This window comes from Palaemon carinicauda, chromosome 18 (assembly GCF_036898095.1).
Source record: "Palaemon carinicauda isolate YSFRI2023 chromosome 18, ASM3689809v2, whole genome shotgun sequence".
Classification (NCBI taxonomy): domain Eukaryota; kingdom Metazoa; phylum Arthropoda; class Malacostraca; order Decapoda; family Palaemonidae; genus Palaemon; species Palaemon carinicauda.
In genome coordinates this window covers 17,543,198-17,550,697 of record NC_090742.1, presented here as the reverse complement: position 1 = coordinate 17,550,697, position 7,500 = coordinate 17,543,198, and the positions used below count along the sequence as shown (strand labels likewise).

Genomic DNA, 7,500 nt, shown 5'->3' with positions numbered 1-7,500 from the left:
GATTGCTGTATATATATATATATATATATATATATATATATATATATATATATATATATATATATATATATATATACAGCAATCTTCGCACTCCCCAAAGTGAGTTGGATGACCCAGGCCTACATGGCTGAGAACTATGAAGCATAAAGTAGGAGATGATGAATGGAGAAGTATAGAGACGACTAGCAAAATCTAACCGAGGCCTTTTTCGTTAATTAGCGTGGGAGAAGATGATGATGATGATGAATCAGCTGATGGGAAAACAAAAATATTTCGTAAATTACACAAATCCTGGAAAACAAAGGCATGGAATTCCAGAATATGGAAATTCTGCTGTCGATGACTGTGCTGTTTCATAACAGCATCGTTAATAACTTTATCTGAATAATTGTTCAGTGACCACTCCAAAATCAAACCATTGTTCTCTAGTCATGGGTAGTGCCGTAGCCTATGTACAGTTAGAATCAAAAGTCCGAAGACACTCAAGGGAAATCTTCCGTCAGATGTCTCTAGTGTCCCCGTGACAAAATATATAAAGGCTTTCTCTTCTTACTACTTCGAGGAAATGGGCGGAGCTTTCTTCAACCTCAGCGGATGAATACAAAGCTACAAATCTAGTTGCCATATTTCTTACTATAGTATCATTTGACAACTCGACTATCTACAATAAGACATACAACACACAAATATGTGGGCGTTATATATATATATATATATATATATATATATATATATATATATATATATATATATATATATATATATATATATATATATATATTTTACAATAAGCAAGTAGAAATTAATGAAGTTACATAGGTATACAGCTTCTGTTAACCAATACCCTATCAGGTCATTTCGATAGGAGTCTCATTCAAGTCAATATTTCTTTAATTTCATGTATAGTTCGATACTCTATAATATTTATAAGGAATACACTTAATAAATTAAATTATATCAGTCCCCAAGTCATTGAGAGAGAGAGAGAGAGAGAGAGAGAGAGAGAGAGAGAGAGAGAGAGAGAGAGAGAGAGAGAGAGAGAGAATCGATTTTTTTTTCAGTTTACTTTTAAATATATAATACTTCACCATTTAAACTCATTTCGGTTTGCATGATTAGGCAATTTTTCTAATGAAAACGATATCATGCTTCCAACAGACTACATCAGTATTTCTTTAAATGCTATAGTTATTGCTAAGGACTTTTGTCATACTGTCGATATCCATGAATCACATTATTTTGTAAAACATTACGATCCTCTACTGTAAAATACTTCCCAAGTCAGTTATATTAATCGGGATGTGTCATCTCAATATTTAGATCCTAGACCAATTATTCTTCTATTTCCATACATTTTCTTTTTCATACGCTTTGCCGTATTATTGTCGATGTTCTTGCTCAAGAACAGTTAGCATTATCATTTGTATATAAATCTTATACATAGGCAGTAAATTCTTTGCTACTTTGCTAATTCAATCCTTATCACAAGAGCTTTAAAGTCGCTTGACAATTTAATGATGCCCTAACGTGGTTATTTGGTAGAATTATTACTTATACCTAAATTTTCTCAGCGAAACGTTCTTCAAGTTACTTAAATCATGTCCTTTAGATTTCTTACCACAGGTTTTTGCCAATTAATATGATCATTGCGAAAATGCTCTTTAATTTAATGCCAACCAACATTATTTATAATGTTATCATGAAGATATTCATAAACTGGAATAATTTCAAGTTATAGATAGAAAATACAGAAATAAAGGTGAAGAAGACTTTTAATTCGCGGAACCACGATTTACAATTCATCATGGTTTTTTTTTCGGTGCAGATTTTAAAGATGGAGTATATTATATGCAGGCAAATGAAATACATTGCTTTAAATTACTTATTTCTCAATCCAGCTGAAGAATACCTTGTATTTGATTCACACAAATGTCGAACAGTTCCAGGTTAGAATTATCAAATGAAGGCGTTTCATGCGGCCCCGCTCGGGCTAGATTTCTTTTCTGAGGTGATAGCAAGAAGCCAGTTGCTAATATTGACGGCCGAAGCCAGGCTCTTGAGCGGGAAGGTCATCTCTTGGTTGAAAATGAGAATTTTTAACGAATAAATTAATAAATAATTATTGAAAGGATCACACTTGTAAAAGGATGAAGAGCTAACCCAATCAGTCAAGGGAGTGAGGAAGAAGCTTAGAAAATAAAAACTAAAGTAAGAAAAACATAAGACTCAAGAAAAAAAAAATCATTCGGCTGCGTGATTCAGTGATAAAAAGGGACAGTCAAAAATTTTGTTTTAACATACTTTCACTTTAATATTTTGTCCAGCCCCCGTTTACATCAATGACATTATTGAGCCTCCTTGGCATAGACTCTACAAGATTGAAACATATGTTCGGTCGACGGCGAATGCCTTCCAAAACCTCGACTGCATGGGCTTCTACTGCTTCCTTTGTTGGCTCTTGTCTGATGTCCCACTCCTGAACCATGATACCCCATAAGTTTTCTATGGGGTTAATGTCGCATCCTTTAGTCGGCCAGTCCAAAAACTCAACCTCGGGATGCAGACGACACCATTCTCTCACCCTCATACTTGTATGTATAGGGCTTCTGTCCTGGACAACCTGGAAGAAATCAGATTAAAAGTTTATGATAAACAATCAATCTGAAAAAAATAATGTTAATGAATAATTAAGAAATTAAGTTGCTATAAGGGGTGAGATTATAGTGTCCAAAGCCTGTCCTTTGTGCTTGTCCTCTCTGCCGTTATGGCTTGAAAGAGCAAAACAAACAAAATAAATTATTCAAAAACATCAGCATAGGAGAGCCTCTCAAGAAATATATACATGAAATGTGAATTTCCAATTTAAAATTTTTCTATTCTTTCCCTATCCTTACCCTTAAAGTGTTTTCTCCCTTTTCTTCCCCCCTTCCCTTCTTAAATAATACCTTGATAGTTTGGGGAGCTGGTATGGCCATTGCTCGAACACTCCGAACGAGGGCTTCAAGTATAGATATATATTTCTCGCTCGTTAAGCGCCCATCAATCTGAAGTAACTCACCCGGTCCAAACGCCCACATCCAGCCCCACACGGCTGTGCTAACTCGACCACTTCTTCTGGTCTCTACAATATTGTCTTTGTCATAGCGAGAGTTAAGGACCCTCCAGCAATACCTGTTCCCCTGTTTCATACGTAATTAGAAATAATAAGACATTTAAACAATTTTGTCTATTATGTTTGGAAGGGTTACAGGAAATATGAAAAAAAAGTTGTTTATGACGAAGTTGAAGTTTCTAAAATCCTTTCAATATATTGCATAGTCTATGGAGTTAACAAAATTCATATTGGACTTATTTCTACCTTTAATAAAAAATAGAATATATAAAATTACGTTGCATGTTGACACGTCATAAAGGCATTTAAATTGAAATTTTAAGAGAAAAGTTATATTGCTTACTATTATACAATGTATAAATAGTCTGCTTTGCAAAAACATGATCTAAGTACACAGTTTATAACTTAAAAATCTTGGTAGTCTTTATGGAACGCAATCTATATATAGAGTTCTTGAATGGTTGATTAAAGAGGGTTCCCAAGTAGGGTGAACATCTGAAAACCATACCTGTTTCACTGATGAAAAACATTTCTCATCAGTGAAAATTATACTCTGCCAAAATGTGGCATCATCCACTGAATACTGTAGGGCAAATCCCATTCTATATTCTTTTGCAGCGAGGCTCAAAAATTCCTTCCTTGCTGGCACGTAACACTGAATGTTACGTGAATGGAGACGGCGTCTTGTTGTATGGGTACTGCACCCAAGTTGAAGATCTCTCGTTATTTGAACGGCCGAAGTAAATGGACTTGCTTGCGACACTGTTATAATGGCATCGTCTTCTTGAGGAGTGGTCGCTTTTGGTCTTCCAATACGGGCTCTGGTCTTTATGGTCCCTTCCTCTTGCCATCGTTTAATCCATTTATGGATGGTAGAGCGATGAAATCCAATACGTTGACAAATTACATTGATGGGCAAATTACATTCCCATAAGGCAATAATCCTTGCACGATTAGTTAAGACTTCAGGAGAGTTTGCCCTTGGCGCAGCCATGATACCTGAAACTAGATTAACGACATATACAAAATGCAAGAGTAAAATGGAATAAATCTATGATTGCTGGAGGTATGTATGGAAATAATGCATTTCATAACTTTAAAAAGGCAATCTAAATAACATGTCAAAAATTATTGTAATATTTCATAAAATAAATAATTGAAAATTCAAGCTCTAGCCTACTTACCACTGAGCTGAAACGGTGTTCTATGGAATCTTGGTTCCTTACTGTCTCAATCCTCACAGGTAAACTCTGCTTCATTGTTGCTGATGGTCAGGCGGATAACTTGGTGGAATAGGTAGTCCAGAACGAGCTTAACGATTTAAGTAGCAATCCATGACAAAAGAACCGACATATTTAAAACTATCGTGGCATTTTGGAGGAAAATCCAAACAGGTGATATTTTCATAAAAAAAATGGTAAAATTTCAAGAAACGGTGTGATGAGCATTACCAAAAAAAAAAAAAAAAAAAAAAAAAAAAGAATTCTAGGGATGGAAAAATCTTGTTGAAATTTCCACCTATGACATTTAGGAATACTAAGTCTTGCAAATCATTCGTTATGCCCATGCAAATTACGACTATACATTTGGGGCCTATTCATTTGATACAGGCAGCCAGTCCTTTAATATAGAAGCGCAAGAAGTCAGCATGGTCGCCAAGCTAAGTAATTTCATTAACATAGAACTCCTAGTATTTACACAATAATAGTTTACAGTCAAGGTGTTAGCTTAAGGATTCCTTTTGTGCTTTTGTTATCTGCGCGTGTATTTTTTCGCCAGCAGAATAGAGGATACATTATTGGCAAAGAAGCATATCTTAATTTCATGACAATATTTTGGAAAATTACGTAGTTCTGAGACTATCCAGCCTTTTTTAATGATTTGTCAATAAAAAAAAAAAATCTCTAAGGTTTTGCCAGAATGTAATAGTGGTTTCATTTACCTAGACTAAAGGTATTTTCGACTCAGTAAACTAAACTTTGATTATTATGAATGTGATATGAGGTCATCGCTATAGTTGTTATCTATTTTCAATGATAATTAACCTTACTATAATAGTAGCTACTTTATTGTACTGCTACCACAAATTAAGTAATAATAGAACACTAACATCTATCAGATAAGATTTAGCCAACGATAGAAATAGAATATTTTACAAGCTGTATAGAGAATTTTCATTTAACCTATCTCTAACAGATAGGTTAACAGAGAAATGACTTCCTATAATCGTATACCCTCAGCCACTGTCGGAAAGGCGCGGGGAAGGGGGAAATTCTCATCCCATGCCAACAACCCTTTCCTTGAAAGTATCTACTGAGCACCGTCCACGAAATTATATAAATTATAGTATAATTATATATATATATATATATATATATATATATATATATATATATATATATATATATATATATATGTGTGTGTGTGTGTGTGTGTGTGTGTGTGTGTGCTATGCTGTGCTGTGTTTTATAGTAGATAGTCGAGCTGTCAAATGATACTATAGTAAGAAATATGACAACAGAATTTGTAAATCTTGTATTCATCCGCTGAGGTTGAAGAAAGCTCCGCCCATTTCCTCGAAGTAGTAAGAACAGAAAGCCTTTATCTATTTTGTCACGGGGACACCAGAGACATCTGACGGAAGATTTCCCCTGAGTGTCTTCGGACTTTTGATTCTAACTGTACCATGGTCTTCCACTGTCTTGGGTTAGAGTTCCCTTGCTTGAGGGTGTACTCAGGCACACTATTCTATCTTAATTCTCTTCCTTATGTTTTGTTAAAGTTTTTATAGTTTATACAGGAGATATTTATTTTAATGTTATTGCTCTTCTTAAAATATTTTATTTTTATTCGTTTCCTTTCCTCACTGAGCTATTTTCCCTGTTGGAGCCCCGGGCTTATAGCATCCTGCTTTTTCCAACTAGGGCAGTAGCTTAGCAAATAATAATAATAATAATAATAATAATAATGATAATAATAATAATAATAATAATAATAATAAAGCAAGGAGGGACAATTTACCAGAATTAACGAGTCTACAAACCTCTGGGACAGGAGCAGAATTATAGCCTGGGACATTTTCTATTAAACTTTAGGGAAAACAAATTGAACAATATTATACGTAGGAGAGCTGGTCAAAAAGATAACACTATAATTTGAAAATTCTCTTTAATGGAAGTAACCTCTCCCTTGTGGTTTGAACTTCTGACTACTCAACACAGAAGACGTAAAGGGAGACGTGGTTATTGTTATATTATATTTTCTGGAGATATTTACCTTTTGCAATAAGAAAGGATAAACCTATTTCATAACTCTTTCCCTGAAGAATTTAAAGCGATCTGAACACAGCGCTACTCAGGGATAGCTACTGTACGTGTCTATTTTAAAGTCATTTTTTATTAGAATGATTAGAATGATCGATTAAAGTGCATCTGGGAGAAGAATTATTAACAGTCTCTTGATTTGACGGAATGCAAAAACAAGTCTGGATCGAAGAATTGGGTTTATGTAAAATGAGGTTGTGGTGGCCGATGTGGTAACGTCCCTGACTGATGAACGTCAGACTGGGGCTCAAGTCCCGCTCAAACTCGTTAGTTTCTTTGCTCGCTGCAACCTCGCCATCCTTGTGAGCTAAGAATGGGGGGTTTGGGGAGCATTTAGGTCTATCTTCTGAGTCATCGGCAGCCATTGCCTGGCCCTCCTTGGTCCTAGTCTGGGCGTTGATAATATGGTCAGTCTCTAGGGCATTGTCCTGCTTGATAGGGCAATTCTAGTGTCCCTTGCCTCTGCCATTCATGAGTGGCCTTTAAACCTTCAAACTGACAGCAGTTAACAATCAATAATATGAACCGTAAATGGAAGGCCACATAATTAAACTTCAAAGTGTAAAACAAACAAGATACCGAGGCTGTAAAAATCAGTTTGAAACTGCATACATTTTTAAAGTTTAGGAGAAAAAGTCGAAAATAAAAACTAGGAAATGAAATCAGGTGAAAATATCAACTATTAATGAATGGTTATATAAATGTATCTTACTTTGTAAACTTTAAATCACATTAAGAAAACCAAGTGAAATTCAAATTAGTTCTGATGAAGGACAGCAAATTTCCCTTGACGAAAACCCATCATTAAAAAGAAAAGAAAAAAATATTAACAATACATTCCCTAGAGGATAGTTGTTCGAAATAGTGGACAACTCATATGAAGTAATATAATATAGCATATATACTGTTTATGTATATTTTTATTTTTATGCATTTAAATGAAAATTAAATGAATTTCGTCGAGTCTTGCTGGGAATGATTATACTATCGAATGCGTTCAACATCTTCATTTTCCCCATAACCTCGTATGAAGCTTAAAAACACACACACACACACACACACACA

General features: G+C 34.7%; 1 protein-coding gene across 1 annotated transcript in view; it reads right to left on the bottom strand.

Annotated features, from left to right (window-relative positions):
• Nucleotides 1-7,500, bottom strand: part of LOC137657645 (uncharacterized) — a 444,763-nt gene that overhangs the window by 164,038 nt on the left and 273,225 nt on the right. The window lies entirely within an intron of this gene.